Genomic DNA, 22,809 nt, shown 5'->3' with positions numbered 1-22,809 from the left:
TGAATTGGTTATCTAACAGGTATAATCAAAGAGCTTTCAGGATAAATATTTCTTTTTTTTTTTTAAAGATTTTATTTACTTATTTGACAGAGAGAGAACAAGTAGGCAGAGAGGCAGGCAGAGGGAGAGGGAGAAGCAGGCTCCCTGCCAAGCAGGGAGCCCGATGCGAGGCTCGATCCCAGAACCCTGGGATCACGACCTGAGCCGAAGGCAGACGCTTAACCAACTGAGCCACCCAGGCGCCCCTCAGGGTAAATATTTCTTCCAGATTAATCTAAACCGATTTTTTTAAACTCACTTTTTTCCCTGAACCCCATTAGAATCTGATTTTTATCATGTTCCATTCCCAATAATTGACAAAGCCCCATATTAGAATTGAAACATATGCCCCTGCAGCATTTCTTGGGAAACTCTGAATATTGACCATCAGTCCCCTAGCAGCACAACTGTTGAACATGCATTTATTTAAAAAAAAAAAAAAGTCTAAAACAGCAATTCATAGAGTGTACTAGTTGCGAAAATGCAAATAGTATAATAAATGAATATTCAGTTTTGTAGTTCAGTGTGCTAAATAAAATCATACATACTCATGATAACGGTTTCAAAAGTTTTAAAAATAAATTATATGTCTCTCTACACAAATAATTAAGAGAAAAAATATATGCACATAGTTTGGTGCAAGTTTATATTCTTTGGACATTTTCCAGGCACAGTTTTCCATCTAATAATCTGCCTGACATTAAAATACACTGTGAGCAGCAAATTTTTACAAGCCATTGGTAATTAAACAGGAATCACTCCTTGTGATATGGGACTTCGAATGTGTTTAAGATGCAAGGGAAAGCCTTTAATTAACTCCTTATAAATTTATGATGTGACAAGATATTATCTGTTTCCTTTTCACCGGAGACCACCCAGGGCCAGGAGAGGCCCAGCTTGAGCTTTAGTTATCTTCCAATGGCAACAGAGCTACTGGAGATTGAATGGAACCTGCACTCTCATGCTGCACATAAGAACACGGCATAAAATATTAATCACTGCAGCTCCACATGTGAAATGTTACAAAAGGGAAAGTCAAAGAGTAAGGGGGAAAAGAATCACCATGGGGTGCCATACATTAGCATCAACAAACCACTCGTAATGGCTAAAGCAAAATGTGGTGGCCCAAGTCCCACATGCTAATAATTTTCAAACTTTTGTCATGGTTAAATAATAACCTAGCCACAGTGGGATGCCCTTGTATAAAAGGAAGGGGCTCTGTCCTGATAGGGAAAGGAAAATAGCCCTAGTGCCAATATGATAATTGAAACTACTCATCAAAAACAAATCAAAATGTTAGATTGAGTCTGATGTGTTCCTAAAGTTGGTTATGAATGATTGCACTCTTCTTGGAATATACTAATAATGTTAGCTATTTTTTTTTAAACCAACTCATCTCATTTACTCCATATAGTAGGTCAAAAAGGTTGGTAGTATTATCCCCAATTTTAAAAGTAAACTTGCCACAGGTTTATAAGTGGGAATGCTGAGATTCGAGTCCTGGTTTGGACAACTCTAACCCATAAGCTTTTAGCCAGTTAATGGAAGAGTTAGCTGTACCTTCTTTTTTTTCTTCAAGGAGGTTTAATATCATTTTGGCCATATGAAGATTATTATAGATTATGTATAGTCTATAACAAATATTATAAAGGGTCCACAAACACTCCTGAAGGAATGAGCAGTCAAATTACATTTAATCACTATTGTAGCTTAACAATGTTAAAAAAAAAAGAATAAGATTTGTAATAAAAATTAAATACGGTTGAAAAGGAAATTTGTTAGCATCAAATTTATTTATTACAACTATATATGTAATATATATATTTCAAATATATATTACATTATGTATTTTTATGTTCCAAAGTATTTATACATAAAAATCCCTGTGAGACAACAATGACTATCAAAAACAGAAACAAAAAAAAAAAAAAAGAGAGAGAGAGAGGACTTTTTAAGTCCTTCATCAGCCTACAAATATATCCTAACCTCTGGTGAAGTTGCAAAGGTGAGAGAAGAGTAAATAGAATGGTAAATAAAGAGTACTACATATACAAATATGCCTCCATAGGCATAGTAATGTAAACGAAAGTGAATTGAAGTTGGAGAGATAAGAGGGGTAGTAGGGAGGTAAAGAGGAGAGATATTCAGGATGTTTAGAATCAGGTTAGTGACTGACAGCCGATGAGCATACTTTAGCAAGGCATAATGGAATGAGGAAGAAGAGTTAACTTCAGATCACAAAAACTATTAAACCCAAACTCCTTTACTGGAGTTTAAACATCTTCTCTTCGGAGAATACAGGGCTGTTAGATTGTTGACTCAATCTACTTAGATCCTAAAAAAAAAAAAAAGATCTTTAACTAAAAGCTTTTCTTTATTTAAGTTAAAGGTTATGTTTGGAGGAATTGAATCAAATGTTGCTTTACTTAATGGGATTAAGAAAAGAGACCAAGAATTCTCCAAATCAATCAGATAGCATTTAACAGCTCAATGTGTATCTATCAGTGTAATAACAATAAAATAACTCATATTCAGTAGGCATTTGCTATTTGGAAAACACTGTTCTAAGTGCTTCACCAGAATTAACTCATTTAAATTCTAGTATTATTTTTATTTTATTGATAAGGTTAAATGACCTGCCTATGGTTTAAATGTGAAAATAGAGAAAAAAACCTGAATCCAACCTCAGGAATTCTGCCCTTCAATTGTACTTTTAAGCACTGTACCCAGGCCTTTTATTGTTAGGTGTGTTTCCTTCTCTCAAACTACTTAACCATCTATATGCAAGATGGAGTGATAATCAATAAATGTATCCAGGTTTTTAAAAAATAAAATAATTATAAGTACTTTGTGTAGGCTGAAGAAAGGATGGCTTAGGAGAAGTAGTGTGTCCAAGTAAGAGAAGAAATTAAAGTTGGAGGATGTAGACCTGAAATCATGACTGATTGAAGCAAAGAGCAAATTTAATCGATATGAAAGGGAATGTATTTTCTTTACAACTGTTTAGAGACCAATTCAAAGTTGAGGAGAAGACATCAAGAAGAAAGAAGGGTTTCTGTAATAAAAAAATCTATTAATACTGCCGTATATAGAGATGAGTTATAATTGATGGAAGATTCCATTGACTCAGTGTGGCACTGTTTATGAGGTTGGTTGGGAAATGTTATTTCTCAAAGAGAAAAGCCAAGATTTCGTAAACATACTTTTTGTACAGTTAAACAGTAATTTTTTTTTTAATTGGAACTCATGGCAAATTATTTTAAGGGAAAGGAATCCTACTTTAGGGGTTTAGGAATTAAAATTATTGAAAACCCAATTGGTATTTCTTTGTATTCTAGAATCCAGAAAATGACATTGAAATTTGATATTTGATTTTTATATTGGTATCAAAAAGTACTTTCTATGACATTAAATACATATAAGTTCGAACCATATGCAATTGTCTATTATAGTCAACCAATTTGGTCTACAAAAAGAGGTCATTTCATATATTTAATATATGTCACAAAGTGCTTGTCACATCACATAGTAGAGAAACATTTGGACACATGAATTAAATTAAAGTTAGACTGTGGTTTGGTTTTACTGATTTCTTGATAATAACCGAATTCTCAAAAAAGACTAATAGTTAAAACATAAGCCTGTCGCCTCACCATCTTCAAATTATTTTAGCACTTGTCACCACGAAACCGTGTGTTTATTGACTGGAGCACAATGGAAGTGTACTTCTTATACACAGTGCACTCAGGGAGTTGATCATGGTTTGTGGGCAGCTTTCCTCCACTTAAATATCCATGAATCTGGCAACTTCATCTTCAATTTTGCTGCCACCAAGGCCTCACCATCAACTGGCCAGAAGAAGAGGATACAGATCATAGCATAACAAATGTACTTCTCAAAAACATTGGTTTAGAAGCGATGCATGTCACAGTGGCTCACACTCTCTGGATAAGAACTAGGCAAGAAGCCACATTTAAATGCTAAAGAAACTGGAAGATATTATTTAGCTGAATGCCTTGGAAGAGAAAATAGGCACCGCAGAGAAGCTAGAAGGATCTACCATATCCATGTAAAAAAATTACATGGTTTATCTATAATGTGGCATATTTTTAAAACATTACCAAAAGTAACGGAATGGTTCTCACTGACAAAATTGTTAGAGTTTCCTTGTTCACATTGCTTTTTAATCTACCTCTTAATTCACTAGTAGAACTGGTTCTCACTTCAGCAATATGTGTGAGGGAGAATTATTAGCACTACTTTTTACTAATAAATTTAATTGGCTAAATTGTGTGTAGAAATTTTAAAAATATGATATAAAAATATTAAATACATATCATTTTATAAGGAAAGTGAATTTGAGAATATATATCAAAGTCAGTACCTTTGAAATAGTATTTTTAGTTTATTTATAATCACCTTTTCATAATAAGCAGATTTAGAGTCTTAATGGAATATATATCATAATAATCTAGTTGTCAATCTAGGGGGTAAACTGAGAATAACAAATGATAAAAATTGAATCATAAAATACAATTCAACAGAAAAAGAAATGTGTAGTTAAAATCTTTTTTAAAAGATTTTATGTATTTATTTGAGAGAGAGAGAGAGAGAGCACAAGCAGGGGGAGGGGCAGTGGGAGAGCGAGAAGCAGGCTCCCTGCTTAGGAGGGAGCCCGATAGGGGACTCAATCCCAGGACCCCAGCATCATGACCTGAGCCGAAGGCAGGCACTTAACCAACTGAGCCACCCAAGTGACCCTAAAATCTTTAAGTTAAAACTACTTTGGTCCTCATTGTGCTTTCTACCTCTACTATTACAAAGTTTGGTAATTTCATCCTCATTTTACATGTAAACATGCAGGTACAGTGACATTTCTGAATTTTCTTAATATTCTCATTTTCCATTACCCAAGCTCTTCAAATTAGTCTGAATAATTTAACCCCTAGATGACACTTCTCTTATAAAAAATTTGCTGCAAGAAATACACACATGTATTCCGTTGTTAAGGGCAATCTCTCCCCTTCTTTCCTAGCATCTGTTGGAGCTGTTGTTGATTTGTTTTTGTTTTCTTGCTTGCTTTGAGCCAGAAACAGTTGTTTTTATCTCTTGTGGTTAAGTTCTTTCTCCTCTATTTACCCACCCTCTTTTTTTCAGCATTTGGTAGAGATGAACAAACAGAAGATATTATTCCCATTTACAAAAATCATCTGATAGAACTTGGGTGTTTCACACCCTGACACATCAAGTATCATCTTTCTGTGGTCTTCTGGGAGAAGGACTGACAATCCAGAGAGTGGCAGAGAAGGCAGAGAGAAAAGGCACTAAAATCCTATTCTAAACTAAAAGTGTACTGAAGGCATAGATAAGAGCTCAATCAACTTTGACTCTTGGACCCACCGTCCTAGCTAGTATGCAGTAAGCAACATAATAAACATAGGTAGAAAAGCATGAATTATTTGACTCTGGAAAATTAATATTTGAGTGATAGAATATGGGAAAGGAGTTGACTCATGTAGAAATATTCTGACAACTCTCTTTTTTCAGATAAACATTAGACATTTACATCACTGTGAAATACGTATAAAAATTATATTTTTTACATTTTGAAATTATTAAGAAAGGTGATAAAAATTTCATAGCCTTTATATATTCTATTAAGTGAATTTTGTAGATATGTCTTATTTACCTAGAGTATACAGAACTGACTTTGCCAGAAATTTGGAACTATGTAGATTTCCTAACAAAATGCTTTCTTAATCCAATAATATTTTTCTACAAATGAATAAATTAAGCCAGCCATTGCTCATGTTTTTGGAGAAAGTAAAAGATACATTTTTAGGGGGCGCCTGGGTGGCTCAGTAGGTTAAGCGTCTGCCTTCGGCTCAGGTCATGATCCCAGGGTCCTGGGATCGAGTCCCACATCGGGCTCCCTGCTCAGCTGGGAGCCTGCTTCTCCCTCTCCCACTCCCCCTGCTGTGTTTCCTCTCTTGCTGTATCTCTCTCTGTTAAATAAATAAATAAAATCTTTAAAAAAAAAAGATACATTTTTAGGAATTTTAATAATGATAGTTTTTAAAATTTGTCACCAAAATGAAAACACAGAATTTAAACACAAAAAATCACTAAGAGATTAAGACACTGACCTTTATAAAGAGAGACCTAATTGGGTCATACTTATGGAAGTGTGTGTTTGTGTGTATGCTTTTGGTTACTCTCTGAAAGACTTTTTAATCTGCTAATTATCCTATTATGATAGGGATTCTACCATAACCTAGCTCTGCTTCCCATTTTCTTGAGATATGCTTAGCACTCTGCCACACTAAGAATTCTCCCCAGATAAATGATAATGTAAGAAAAGTCTTTTTTAGTAGTGTTATATAAGTCAAGTATTTTCCTTAAGAACTGTTATCATTAGCAAGAAATTTTCTCCTGTTTCTTATCACTTGAAATAATTTCATTCTTTTTGATAGTCTTCATCAATCTGTAATCAATAATAAAATTAAGTTACTTTCTCCAGAAATCCTAGTATAATGGAATGATCGATATTCAGTTAAAATATATAATAAATTAAGAAAAGAATATATATACATTATATCTATACGTGTGTCTATATAACAGCATATGTACTTTAAGTACATTCTCAACCCTTAAATTCTTACTACATTTTCACCTGTAAATCAGTTTTTTGGAAATGTTTTAAATATTCCAGTTTTTCCTTCCCAAGCCCATCAAAGTAGTGTAAATTACCTCACCCGTAGATAACAATCACCTATGAAAACAATCTGCTAGAGGATATATATGGTTTTGTTAAGATCAATTTCCTCCATTCTCTCATATCACTTTTCTCCGTTGTTTTGATTTGTTTTGTTTTGTGAGGCCTCTTAACAAAAGACTGCTAGTGGAAAGAGTCTTGCAATTTTAGTAGAAATTAATTTCACCACTGAAAAGAAATCTTTTTTCACTGCAAATTGGTGTGCTGCCAGAATTTTTTTCAATGGAATGAATGAACTATATCAGATGCACAATGCATTTATTCCTGCCTCAGCGGACTGGGATTTTTCTTTCTTTCCTATTTCTCTGTATGAAATGCAGATAAGGATGGCTGTAATAGGGCCCTGGCAAAACTTCAAGGTGTTTGCCAAAAACACGCGTCTGTCCAACACACAAGGGAATGATAGCCTTTATCTTTAGACTCCAAAAATTACGGGTGTTTTATTACCATCTTATTTCAACCTTATTCAATTATAATTGCATATTTTTAAAAAAATAATGAACTGTGTACCCACTGCCCAGTGGTTACTCTTATTTCACAGCCCTAATTCGATCTATCCAAAGAATGGTTGTAAGGTTTTATTTGGTTTGGCTTTGTCTTGTATTCTTCTGAAAATTAGATTAAACAATACACTTCCAAAGCTTGAGTTAATTATTTGCAAAAAGCAATCTCTCCAGCCAATGATAATCTTGGAAGGAGATTTATAATTTTTGGCTGGGCTATATTTTTTATCCTCTACAATTCTTTGAGAAGGGTGCTTTTATTTCTGTACTATAGATTCTTGAAACTGCAGTCAAACAATTTTTGCCCCAGGCTTTGCTGCCAAAGGCAAGCCTCTAGAAGCTAAATTAGAAAGAATATAACCATGCTACTAGGATATCATAGGTAGATAATTAATCATTATGAATGAAAAAGCAAAATTAAGGTATAAATGTAGGCATGCTACAAATACACTTGCTGAATTAGCTGAGAGAAGATTGAACATATAAACTAGTATAAATGATAATCATAATGACAAAATAATATTTTTAAGCAGTTGCTAGGGACAGACACTGTTCTCTATCCTCATTTAATATACTTAATCTCAAAAACCATTTTATGATGTAGATAAAATTACTGTCTTCCTGGGGAAAGCAAGCATGGAGAGTTTAAGTAACATGTCTCAGATCATGGCTTTTAATGAATTTGAACTAGGTAGTTTGATGAAATTTCACCTTTATTTCAGCCACATTTCAAGTTTTCATGCTAAACCTAGTGCCAGTAAACTATGATCAGATGGTATTTAACTAAAAATCAATGCAGACTCTGGTAGGAGATGTAAAATTGATCAAGTAAATTTGGGGCAGGACTTTCTTTGTGGCTACAGAGCCTGTCTCAAGTACTTTTTTAGTTAAACATATAGCTGTGGGTGGAGAGAAAAGTGACTAATATGAGAACAAAGCTCGTTCATTGACAGAAGTTCTGTGGATGTGCCTATCACTTTTCAATTTTGTTTTCTGTCTGGTACTAGCCTAGTATTGATGTGTATGGAAACAATAGGACATTACTGATAGCCACATAACAGTAGGGACATTTGCTAATAACTGCAGAGGGCATTTCATTTCAGATATAGGAAATGTTCCAGAAATTGTTTTATAGGGAATTCACGCAAACAATGTAGATTGTCAATATATGGTACCAGGAACCTATAAAGTTTATGTGGCCACTTCAACGACTCCTAAAGTCTCCCAGGAAGGAATCTGATTCATACCCACTCATGTCCTCAGAAGTGGTGAAGGAACATGAAGAACGAGGAGATAATGTGACAATTATTAAAATTATCTCTGTGTATTGGCTGGATCACTAAATGTAAGAATGAACTTTCCAGGGTTCTCCCAAAATAAAGACAGGAATAGAGACTCTTGTACATATATATCTCAACTGTATTACAGCTACTCTCAGTAGATATCCTACATTGCATGTGATGTGAAGGCATTTGGAAACAGGTATCAGCTGAAATGCTTACCATACCCACAGCTTTTAGGGCAGTCATCGTTTTATGAAATGAAACTGCATATGATAGAAGGATAGCAAAATTTATAACTAGGTGTAAGTCTTCCATAAGCTCTTTTCTGCTCTTCTGTTCTAATTTCAGAATGTCTCTTCTATATGTAAAATGTAATATTAAAACTTTCTGATAAAGGGTGGGTTATATCGTCTCAGCCCTCTTGCACAGTCCAGTAGAGAATGTAAGTCAATGATGCTCAAGAACTATGTAAATCCTTAGGCAACCAGGAATCTGTTAGTTCAAAACTATATTCCTAACAATACTATGATGTTCTTTGCCCTTTTTGTCATGTTGACATTGGTCCTGATGGGGATAAAATCACGAGCACTTCAGGAATCAAAGCAGCAACACAAAATTGTACTAAAAGTCATTGAATTCTTCACCAACACTCACATAGCTGAAAAATAAAATTTCAGTTTGGCTTAAAAATATTCTTGATGAAGCAGTAAAATTATTTAAATACTGACTCTTGAGTAAGCACCTTTTTAATACTCTGTGTGATAAAATAAGCATACAGAAAGCATTTCTGACGTATAATAAAGTACCAAATTCGTCTCATGGAAAACAAATTGGGCAAATGAGTTGTGAGCTGAACTAGCTTCTTTTTTTTGTTTTTAATGGAACACTATTTTATTTCATGAATAACTGTTAAACCATGTATATTGGGACTTGACAGCTACCTTGTCAAAAATGAGAGAATCCACCTATTGCTTCAAGTTAAAAGTCAGCAGTATTGACGTCAAGCATTTGGAATTTTGGAAATTTTGTCTTGACCACTATGATATTAAGAATTTCCCATTATTTAAAGACATTTTCTTTTCTCTTTTTAACATTTTATTCAGTTCATTTAAGCTAATATATACGTATATATATTAGTTAGAATTGAATTAATTTGAATTGACTAAAATGTTAAAAGGAAAAATAAATATATATATATATATATATATTTTTTTTTTTTTTACCCATTTCTTTCACCCTCCACTCCTTACCTCTCATAACACCAATCTGTTCTTTGCATCTATGAGCCTGGTTTGGGGGGTTTTGTTGTTTTTTCTTTAGATTTCACTTAGCATAATGCCCTTGAGGTCCATCCATGTTTCCATGTTGTCCTAAATGGCAAGATTTTATTCTTTTTTATGGCTGAATAATACTCTTTTGTTGTTAGATTTAAAAAAAAAAATCATCTCCAAGACATAGGTCAAGGAGCTTACTGCCTATTTTTCTTCTAGGAATTTTATAATTTCAGGTCTTACATTCAAGTATTTAACCCATTTTGAGTTAATCTTTGTGTATGGTGTAAGATAATGGTCCAGTTTCATTCTTTGGCATGTGGTTGTCCAATTTCCTGACACCATTAATTAAAAAGACTATCCTTTTCTCATTATGTATTCTTTGCTTCTTTGTCATAAGTTGATTGACCAGGCATGGGTGGATTTATTTCTGTGATCTCCATTTGTTCCATTGATCTATATGTCTGTTTGTCAATACCACATTGTTTTAATTACTATAACTTTTAATAAAGCTTGAAATCCAGGAACATAATGCCTCCAGTTTTGCTCTTCTTTATCAAGTTTGTTATGGCTTTTCAGGGTCTTTTGTGGTTCCATGCAAATTTTAGGATTATTTGTTCTATTTCTGTGAAAAAAAATCATTGAACTTTTGATAAGGATTGAATTGCATCTGCAGATTGCTTTGGGTAGTAAAGACATTTTTAAATTATTAATTCTTCCAGGGCACCTGGGTGGCTCAGTTGGTTGAGTGTCTGCCTTCAGCTCAGGTCATGATCTCAGGGTCCTGGGATTGAGCCCCGCATCGGGCTCCCTGCTCAGCGGGGAGTCTACTTCTCCCTTTGTCCCTCCTCCCTGCTTGTGCTCTCTCCCTCTTTCTCCCTCTCGCAAAAATAAATAAATAAAATCTTTAAAAAAATAAAATATTAATTTTTCCAATCCATAAACATGAAATATCTTTCCATTTATTTGTGTTGTCTTCAATTTCTTTCATTAATGTCTTACAGTTTTCAATATACAAGTCTTTAATCTCCTTGCTTATATTTATTTTTAACTATTTTATTATTTTTGACACAATTGTAAACAGGATTGCTTTTTTTTTAAAGATTTATTTATTTTTTCTTGAGACAGAGAAAAGGGGAAAGGGGCAACAGGAGAGGGAGAGAGAGAATTCTCAAGCAGATTCCCTGCTGAGTGGGGCTCGATCCCAGGACCCTGAGATCATGACCTGAGTTGAAATCAAAAGTTGGTCACCCAACTGAATGAGCCATGCAGGCTCCCCAACAGGATTGCTTTCTTAATTTCTCTTTCTGATAGTTTGTTATTATTGTAAAGAAACACAATCGATTTTTGTATATTGGTTTTGTATCCTGCAACTTTCCTGAATTTATTTGTTCTAACAGTTTTTAATGACTCTTTTGGGTTTTCTACATATAATATAATGCCATCTATAAATAGTAACAGTTTTATTTTTTCCTTTCCAATTTAGATGTCTTTTATTTATTTTTCTTACTTAATTGCTGTGACTAGGGCTTCCAATTCAATGTTGAATAATAGTGGTGAGAGTGGACATTCTTGTCTTGCTCCTGATCTTCGAGGAAAAGCTTTTAGCTTTCCATTACTGGGTATGATGTTAGCTGTGGGGTTGTCATATATGGCCTTTATTATGTTGAGATATCCCTCTCGACCCACTTGTTGAGAGTTTTTATCATAATGTATATTGAACCTTGATGTTTGAGGCTTCTCAATAGATGCAGAAAGATTGTATGATTTTTATCCTTCATTTTGTTAATACGATGTGTCATGTTGATTGATTAGTGGATGTTGGATCATCCCTGAATCTCTGGAATAAATCACACTTGATCATGGTGTATGATCCTTGTAATGTATTTTTTTTAATTTGGTTTGCTAATATTTTTCTGAGGAATTTTGCATCAATACTCATTAGGGATATTGGACTGTAATTTTTTTCTGTGATATCTTTATATGATTTTGGTATTAGGTTAATGCTGGCTTTGTAAAATGTATTTGGAAGAGCTCCCCACCCCACCTATTCTTTGGAAGAGTTTGAGAAGGATTGGTATTAATTTTTCTTTGAATGTTTGGTAGAAGTCACTAATGAAACCATCTGATTCTGGACTTCTGTTTGTTGGGAGGTTTTTGATTACTGATTCAGTCTCCTTACTAGTAGTTAGTCTGTTCAGATTTTCTCTCATCATGGTTCAGTCTTGGCACATTGTATATTTCTATGGATTTATCCATTTCTTCTAGGTTGTACAATTGGTTGGTCTATAATTGTTCATAGTAGTCCCTTATAGTCCTTTGTATTTCTGGGGCATCAGTTGTAACAAGTCCTCTTTTATTTGTGATTTTATTCATTTGATTTCTCTCTTTTCCTTGAGGAGTCTAGTTAAAAGTTTATCAATTTTGTTTATCTTTTCAAAGAACCAGCTCTTAATTTCTCATTGATCTTTCCCATTGTCTTTTTAATCTTTTATTTATTTCTGACTTAATTTTTGTTTTTTTCCTTCTACTAACTTTGGGTTTCATTTGCTTTTCTTTTTCTAGTTCCTTAAGGTGTAAAGTTAGATTGTTTATTTGAGACTGTTCTTGTTTCTTGAGGTAGGCATTTATCACTATGAACTTCTCTCTTAGAACTGCTTTTGCTGCATCCCATAAATTTTATTATGTTACATTCCCATTTTCATTTGTCTGAAACTATTTTTTGTTTGCTCTTTTGACTTCTTCCTTGATCCATAGCAAGTTGTTTAATTTCCACATATTTGTAAATTTTCTAGTTTTCTTTATGCAATTAATTTCTAGTTTCAACTGTTGTGGGCAGAAAAGATGTTTGATATGATTTCAGTACTCTTAAATTTACTAATACTCATTTTGTGGCCTAACAGATCTATCTTAGAAAATGTTCCACAGTCACTTGAGGAAAGTATGCATTCTGTTGTTTTGAGATGTAATGTTCTGTAAATATCTATTAAGTCTATCTAGTCTAATATATGCTTTAAGGCTGATGTTTCCTTATCAATTTTCTGCCTGGACTATCTATCCATTGATGTAAGTGGGGTATTAAAGTCCCCTACTATTATTGTATTGCTGTCTACTTTTGCCCTTAGGTCTGTTAATATTTGCTTTATGTACTTAGGTACTCCTATGTTAGATGCATAAAATAAGCTCCCCAATCAAAAGACAGAATGGCCAAAAAAAAAAGAGTGGCTAATGGATAAAAAATAAGACCCACCTGTATGTTGCCTATAAAATAACCACTTTAGATGTAAGGACAGACAGACTGAAAGTGTAGGTATGGAAAAAAATATTTCATGCAAATAGTAATCAAAAGAAAGGTAGAGTATTTATACTAATATCAAGCAAGATGGATTCTGGAAAAAAAAAAGACTGCAATAAGAGTCAAAGAAGGGTGTTACATAATGATAAAGGAGTTAATCCAACAAGAGGATATAACATTTGTAAATATTTTAAGACTTTTTCTATGAGATTGGTGGTGATAATAACAAATAAAATTTTATTTGATATTTTATAATAAGATGTACCAATATTATAACTCAGTACCAATACATGATGTTATAAAGTCATGTATAGATAATGTACCCATTCAAAGTACAAGATATATCAATGGATTTCATTAGAATACAGCATGAGAAATTCATTGCTGTGATTAACATTGAAATTAACTTAAGAAACAAACTGCTTGTTGAGTTTTGGTGTAGTATCAACAAAGAATATTCATATTTATCTGAAAAGATTATCAAAATACTATTTAGGGGCACCTGGGTGGCTCAGGTGGTTAAGCGTCTGCCTTCTGCTCAGGTCATGATCCCAGCGTCCTGGGATCGAGTCCCACATCGGGCTCCCTGCTCCGCGGGGAGCCTGCTTCTCCCTCTGCCTCTGCCTCTCTCTCTCTCTCTCTCTCATGAATAAATAAATAAAGTCTTTAAAAAAAAAACAAAAGAACAAAATACTATTTCGTTTTCCAATTACATATCTGCATGAGGCCATATTTTCTTCATATACTTCAATCTAAACAACACACTGCAATATATTGATTGTGGAACAAATTTGAGAACCCATATAGATTCTGTTTAGCCTGAAATTAAGGAAAATTGTGAAAATATAAAAAACTCTTCTCATATTTTTTTGGTTTTGGAAAACACAGTTACTTTTCATAAATATATTTTATATTAATGTGTTATGGATTGCTACTGTTATTTTAAAAGGAATTAATAATTATTTTATAATATTAATTTTAACTCCTAACAAGATAACATATAGAGAGATGATATTGATATATGGACATATAGATAGAGATACAGATATAGATTTAGATGTAGCTGTAGTAATAGATATAGACACAGACATAGACAAAGATATGACTCAGATAAACAAAAGTTCTTTAGGATCCTCAATAATTTTAAGATTGTAGGGTCCTAAGATCATTATGTTTGGGAAATGTGAAATGTTTATATTTCTTCGTATATTGTGTCCTATCTGTATCCCACAGTAGATTTACTACTGTTCAAAATTTCCCTACCAAAAGACGTTTCCTAAAATAACAATACTATCATATTGCATCTCCTTGGCTTTGTTTTATTATTCAGAGTAGCATTTATCACTATTCAGAATTTCATATTTTCATTTATATTTTTTGTTCATCTGTTTATTTTCTGTGTCTCCCACTGGAATATAATCTCCATAAGTACAAGAATTTTGTTTGTCCGTTACTGTATTTCCAGAGTCTGAAACAGTGCTCAATTAATAACTGCTGCATGAATAAATAAATGAAAATGACTAAGATGGCAACATCCTCTCAAATACCTTATATTATTGCACCCAAGATATTTTTTCCCTAGTTATACATTTGATGATGTCGCTTCAGGGATTAGAATTTTCCTTGTTTTTCTGTCAGAGTCAAGACCTCCGAGGACCTCCATAACTCTCCAGACTTATGTCTCCATACCCATTGCTTTGTAATGTATGTTCTAGTAACTTGGAACTATGGATAGTCGCCCAGATATCACATGGTTACTGGTTACAATTTCTATTGTTTATAAAGCTTCTTTAATTATCCCCTAAACAAAAATGAATAAAATAGATATATGAATAGATAAATAAATAATATTCCCCTTCCTTTAATAATATTAGCCTTTATATAATTCTTATTATTTAATAATTAACCTTTAATATTTATTATCATATTTTAAAATCTCAGATCAAGCAGTCAGATAAAAGGTTCAACCAGATAGTGAAAAGACTGAAAACAGTAAAGCTTTATGCTGTGGTGTGGGTATGTACATGATGTACATGTAGAACTTAGGTGAGGAGACTGCTTCCATAATGTATTCAGGAAAATTCCTCTTTCCTGAGATAATAAGTCAGATGAAACCTTAATTACAAGAAAGAATCAAACATTCGTAGATCTAAGAGAGCGTAAACAGCAACTGTCAAGTCATTGATGTTGGAAAAGGCTTGATATATCCTCACAAAATAAAAAGTTCAAGATGGCTGGAGCCAGTGAGCAGGGAGAAGGATGGCATGAATTACAGTCAAAAGCCAGACCAGGACTAGATGATATAATTGCATGCAGACCTCCTGAAAGGGTTTTATTTATATTCTAATCACAATTGGAAACCATGGGAGAGGTTTAAGGAAGAGAAAGACAAAATATATTTACACATTAAAAAATTGGAGTACTGGGTTAAAGCAACGTGTGAATATGTCACTTTATATAATGTACTTGTTTATACTGAGCCCTAAGGATGTGGCCAGAATTATAGATTTCTCTTTTGTATGTTAAAGTATAATAAAACATGTATAATGAGTCTACAGACTTAATATAGTTGATATGAATAATATTCATTTAAGAGAGCAACAACTCATAAATAAGTCTGTTAAATCTCTTTTGAAAACATTCCAACCAGGTATGAAAAAACACTACTAAATTTTAACATATATATATATATTTATATATATATATATGTTAAAATGTTATATATATATATATAAATATATATATATGAACATGAAACAGTGGGAATCAAGCTGCTTACAGGATAAACAATTTAGATAACTTTTGCATTTTCAGTGATACTATACCTCCTTTTAAGGTCTGTGTAGAGGCAATTTTTTGAAGAATTTTTTGTAGCCTCAGAAATACAAATATTTAGGGGCACCTGGGTGGCTCAATCGTTAAGCGTCTGCCTTCGGCTCAGATCATGATCCCAGGGTCCTGGGATCGAGCCCCACATCGGGCTCCCTGCTCCATGGGAAGCCTGCTTCTCCCTCTCCCACTCCCCCTGCTTGTGTTCCCTCTCTCGCTGTGTCTCTCTCTGTCAAATAAATAAATAAAATCTTTAAAAAAAAAAAAAAGAAAGAAATACAAATATTTATACTTAGGGATTCTAATAAGATTGTATTCCCCAAACTCATAGTGATTTAAATGAGAAATACATGTGCTTTCATACATAAGGAGACATCACTGGCCTCCAGTGAGGTATACTTTTTCATCTCACTTCTCATTGATGTTAACTATTATATCCTTGGACGGAAAGTGTCTTTCAGTTATCAAGAAGAAAACATGTGCTAAGTATTCCCTGATAAGAGCCCTAGGGTCCCCTTTGATCTGCTTTTTTGACCTTTCACACTTTCGACTGGTTTCAGGAACTCTTAGCTGCTGTCACCCCTATTCAAGTGCCATCCTGAAGTGAGGTTTTCTATGAGGTGTGCTATTCCACCCTGAGAAGTCAGACAATGGTTTTATCTACTCTGGAGTTTCTACTAGTGGGTATCCTCTCTGACTTCGCCATTGCCGTATTTATTTAAGGCTGGTTTTGATATTTATTTTGTTTAAGTTTTAGAAATGTTCACATTAAGAACTCCATTCTTCCTTTTGGTTTTGTCTCTTATAGTTTGGGGAAGGAAAACTCTGCTTAAACTCTTTATACATCCATCTTATTGGTACATTGTAAAAATTCTATATACTTTGGTTCACCCAGGATCTAACTTTTGATATTAAAACCAAATTTTTGGGCTCTCACTCAAATATTTTGTCTCTCATGAGTCTAGATTTAACACTCATTTCAAAATATTGCCTTGGCTACAAACTTAAAAATAAAAAACAAAAAAGCTTCTTCTGTGAAACAATTTTGTTTTATTCTTTTATAGACCCATTTTCTTGATAAAAGAGTAAAGGCCAATAATTCAATGGGTATAGTACCTCGATCAACTTTGAATAATCAATTGTTACTAAGAACAAAATATAGTCATCAACATATGAAAATAAGAGCATGCATTTACCAGGGGAAACTTTAAATCTGGAATTAAAAATAGAATGTCTAAAAATATGCAAATCTGTTAGAGAACATTGATTGATATTTGAAAATAATTTGGAAATACAATGAAGAAAAACAGTGAATGTAGTATAAATCTCCACCAAATTAGCAACTCACCACCAAAATAAAATAAAGTATTACAGAAATATATACTCTGGGTAGATTTTTCAAGTCTCATACATTTTATATTAGGAAATGCAATGACTATAATAAATGTTAAGTGAAAGTGATAGGAATCCATGTTCTGAGATTTACTTTCTGTTAAAAGGAGAAAATTTCAAGGTTAATATTTCATACATATTTTAAATATACACAATTACTTTTATATTAGAATAAAAATACACAGAAAAATATATGAATAAAAATAATAATGAGCATTATAACTTCTATTAATGCAATAAAGTATGGTGAATTTTTTTATCATCAAAATTTTATATATTGCTCACTGCTTTATAGCTAGTAAGAGATCACCATTATGAACAGTTATAAAACTTGTCACTTTTTAAATTGGACAGTTCATTTTTACAGAAGCATCCATCAATTTCTTATTCTTCATAAAACTTTTTCTTTACCTTATGAATATTTCAGTTTTCATGAACTTTTATATACCAATTATAAATGTAAATATTTTTGACAGAGGATATTATGTAAAACAGCACCCTATTAAAAACTCGTATATTTTAGAGGCCTTGACATTCAATACCAATAACACAAAGTGTTTATAATATTCAGTGTCACTAGCATGTCATCTATCACTTAGATAATACATATTTATTTGTATACATGGTCATAGATTCTGTATATTTTCTCAGCTGTGTACTCTATGTAGAATTACTTCTATATTTGGAAGCAAATGATTTTTTTTAGTAAAAATTAACATAGAACATGCATATGAAAAGACATCATTTATATTCTCCAATGTGAAATGGCAGTAGATCAATCAGTTTTCATCCCCCAATTTTTAAAATACCTCTGCTCCTCATGGCCTGGAATAGTGTTTCTCAACGAAAACTTTATCATCAGAATCACTTAGAATGCTTGTTAAAATAAAGTATTCCTCGCCCTTATCTGAGACTTACTAAATAAGAATTTCTAGTGGAAGAGTCAGGATCTGAGAATGTATGTTTCATAATAATTTCTTTATTTGTTGTTACGTAGAACAAGGTTTGAGTACCATTGTCCTGGAGAATTAAATAATGTACTCCTTGGTTTAGTATACAAATCTCTTTATTTAGCTTCCAGCCTTAGCTTTTCAGCAAATCAATCCCATATTTCCCATGTACCAACTACTCAGCCTTACACAAGCTATAATATTCCATAATTCTCAACTCTCAACAGATACTTATGTTCTGTCCAAATTCCTCATTTGTTTCTTTGAGGTAAGTGACTAAAAGGGATTCTTTGTGTCTTAGTTACATGCTTTGAGGTATATCCACTCTTCAGTTTATTAAAAACATAAAATAAAAATGAATGATGTGTACAGCATTGAAGGATTTTACAGAAAATCTTTTTTCATGCTTCTGAGAAATTTTGTTTCTTACTTGGTTACAAACTGGAAAGCATTCATTTAATGCCTTTTAAGAAGGATTTTTTTTTTGAAATATATTAAAAGTAGATGTTAGGGATACCTGGGTGGCTCAGTCAGTTAAGCATCTGACTCTTGATTTTCGTTCAGGTCATGATCTCAGGGTCCTGGGATGGGCCCTGCATCAGGCTCCCCATTCAGTGGGGAGTCTGCTTGTCTCCCTCTCCCTCTGCCCCTCCCCCTGTGCACGTGAGCTCTCTCTCCTCCCTCTCTCCCTCTCTCTAAAAATAAATAAATAAACCTTTAAAAATAAAATAAAAAACCTAGATGTCAGATTGACTTATGGTTATGCTAGTTCTCTGAGTATGAAATCATGACCTTGAATTTTTTATAAATATTTGGTTTATTCTTATTGTATACTTTTAAATTGATTTATGTGCATTAACTCTGGAATCAGATCATCTAATTTTAAATGCATTTGAGAATATTTGGTTGAACGGATTTAATAAAATTTTTAAACATTAAAATTAAAAATAAAAACATCATAAAATAAAAATAAGGTATTAATTATATAAATAAGAAAATAAAATCTGATTTAATTTCCTGTGGAGTTATTTTTTATTAAGAAAATTAACATGTAACATTATATTAGTTTTGGGTGTACAACATAATGATTCAATAAGCTTATATATTGCAAAATGACCACCACAATGAGGCTCGTTAACATCCATCACCATACGTATATATGAAAATTATTTTCTTATGGTGGGAATTTTTAAGATCTAGTCTCTTAGTAACTTTCAAAGATGCAATATATACACCATATTTGCAGTATTATTAACTATAGTCACAATGCTATACCTTTCACCGCCCCATGACATTTATTTTATTATTGGACACCTGTTCCTGTAATGGAATTCTTTTCAATATTTACTTTTAAGATGCCTCTTAACATTGAGTATTTGAATTTTCTACAAGAATTTTGGTCCATAATCTTTTTCTGTTTTTCATTGTGTCATCATATCAAGAAATATTTTTCCAACATTGTCTGTACTTATTTCAAGGTAAGAAATTTAATATGGCATTAGGTGATTGCATACATGGCAAGTATTTATGTTTACAAACAAAATCCCATGAATCCAACAAATCTCCATCACTAAAATGCTCCAGAATGTGTGATTCCACAAAAAAACTTGATTTGCCATGTTGACCTAAGTAATGCCAGTGCCTTTGGGACATTTTTGAAAATATAGCAATATACAAGAATCACAATATTATTGTTATTATTATTTTTTTTTTATTTCATCTGATTCTGGACCAAAGAGTTGAAAGGTAGTTTCAAGCAATGTATAGTGGAGGATCAGTAAGTTGGAGAATAATGAAAGTCGTTGGGGTATGAAAACAAAGACACTCCCACAGGTTCAATCTGGAGAGAGGAAATATCAAAAAGGTACTGCAGGGGTGCCTGGGTGGCTCAGTAAGTTAAGCTTTTGTCTTCAGCTCAGGTCATGATTCCGGAGTCCCCAGATCCAGGTCCGAGTTGGCTCCATGATTAGCAAGGAGTCTGCTTCTCCCTCTCCCTCTGTTTCTACTCCTGCTCCCCACTCATGCTCACTCTCTCTCAAATAAATAAATAAAATTTTCTAAAAAACCAAAGAAGTGCTGCAAAAGCTCCTATGTTTTGCTTAATCTTAGACTGGATTATGGACGTGGATGCTCAATATTATGGAGCCATTTTTATTTTCAGGAAAAAAAAAATTCACAATGTTTAAGCAGATGAGTGATGCTATTAGATTTGTATTTTAAAGTAATCAATCTGATTTCAATGAGAAAAACTGTTTAAATATGGGTCAGAGTGTTTGTGGTTATCCTATTGAGGGAAATATGGAAGTGGTTCTGATAAAAGATGATTCTATTTTGAACTGATAGGGTAGAAAATGGTAAAGGATACTGGAATGAGAAGAGTCAAAAATCCAAAAGACTTGGTGACATTCCTAAAGTGGAACAAAGAGAATTCAATATGCTAAATAAGAGTCTATCCATAATATCTATTTTTATCAGAAAAAATTTTTGAATAATTCATATAAAAGCTATATTTCTTCTTATGTTACATTATGCATTTTTTTAAGTTTTGGGTTTTGTTGTTTTTTTTTTTCCTGGAATGATATAACTGCATTGATTTTCCTTCTGGATGTCTTAGGCTTATTGTAACTTGAATGTCAAAGTATCACAAGCTGTCTGGAAAACTTTTAAAAAGACACATAAAACTAACAGTACAGCCAACGTACAGCTATTTACTTCCTTATAATGGTCTAATTACTCATTTAAGAAGAAAATTTTGGCCAAATTTCTCAATATTTCCTTTTCCCTGAGTTATTTTATTTTATTTTATTTTTTTAAGATTTTATTTATTTATTTGAGAGAGAGAGAATGAGAGACAGAGAGCATGAGAGGGAGGAGGGTCAGAGGGAGAAGCAGACTCCCTGCCGAGCAGGGAGCCCGATGCGGGACTCCATCCAGGGACTCCAGGATCGTGACCTGAGCCGAAGGCAGTCGCTTAACCAACTGAGCCACCCAGGCGCCCCAACCCCGAGTTATTTTAAAGTGTAGCCAAAGCTATGCGCTGTTACCTTATAAAACCTCATATTTAATAAAAAAAAATCATATCCTACAAAATGTATGCTAATAGATATTAGAGAAGATGAAAAGGAGGGTCTGGTAGAATAGAACATTAAAAGGGAATTAAGAAAAAACATTGATTCTAACTAGGTGTGTATCCTTCTTCATTTTAGATTCAAAGTTATTGGGGTGTTAAGCTCTTTAAAATTAATATAGTAGACTGGGACTGATGTAAAACACATAGGCTTTAAATTTATTTGTGTATTAGTGCATAACCAGAAAAGTCAAAGGTACAAAAAGACATTAGTTACACAAGATAGGAAACTTTTAAGAATAGAAAGAGCATTTGTTTTTTAAAATCTATATAACTTATAATTTTCAGTGAGGTTAAAAATGCCATAGAAATATGACTTCTCAGTAAAGTGGAAATTTGATTTATTTTTTTATTTGAAATTTGAAGCAGCAAATATACGAATAATCATTATTTGTCCATTATGAGTCGAATCATATCCTTCAAAAAAGATCTGTTGAAGTTCTAATCTACAGTACCGCAGAATGTATCCTTATTATGCGGCTTTACATGTGACTTCAGTGTCTTTGTAAAGACCCTATTTAATCAAGTTAAAATAAAATCATTAGGGTGGTCCCTAAGCCAATATGACAGGTGTTCTTACAAAAAGGGGAAATTTTAAAAAATGAACAAATAAAAGCAGAATCAGAACTGTAAGGACAGAGAACAAACTGATGGTTGCCAGAGGGGAGAGGGGTGGGCAGTTGGGCAAAATGGGTGAAGGGGAGTGAGAGATACAGTCCTCCAGTTATGGAAGGAGTAAATCACCAGAATCAAAAACAGAGCATAAAGAATACATTCAATGATACTGCAATAGAGATCTAATGGGCAGATGGTAGCCACACTTGTGGTGAACATAGTGCAACATGTAAACTTGTCAAATCACTAAGTTACACCTGCAATGAATGTAACATTGTGTGTCAACTGTGCTCAAATAAAAGTGGGAGTGGGGAGGCGGAGGGGGATTTGGACACAGAGATAGACCTGTCCAGAGAGAAGACTATGTGAAGAGACACAGGGAAAATGCTGTGTGTAAGTGGAGGCGGAGACTGGAGAGACACATCTACAAGTCAAGGAATGCCAAAGATGCCAGTAAACAACCAGAAGCTTGGAAGAGAGGCTTGGAACAGATATCAGTTCCTTTGAACCATGCAGTTTAGGGTACTTTATTATATAGCAAACCCAGGAAACTAGTACACCGTTTGAGTAAATAAATTTACTTCAGAATATTGACAGATTGAAAAAACGCTTTCTTTTTTTTTTTAAGATTTTATTTTATTTATTTGACAGAGAGAGATACAGCGAAAGAGGGAACACAAGCAGGGGGAGTGGGAGAGGGAGAAGCAGGCTTCCAGCTGAGCAGGGAGCC

Source organism: Mirounga leonina, unplaced genomic scaffold (genome assembly GCF_011800145.1).
Source record: "Mirounga leonina isolate KUSES-001 unplaced genomic scaffold, KU_Mleo_1.0 Mir_169, whole genome shotgun sequence".
Taxonomy (NCBI): Eukaryota; Metazoa; Chordata; class Mammalia; order Carnivora; family Phocidae; genus Mirounga; species Mirounga leonina.
This window is presented reverse-complemented; position numbering follows the sequence as displayed.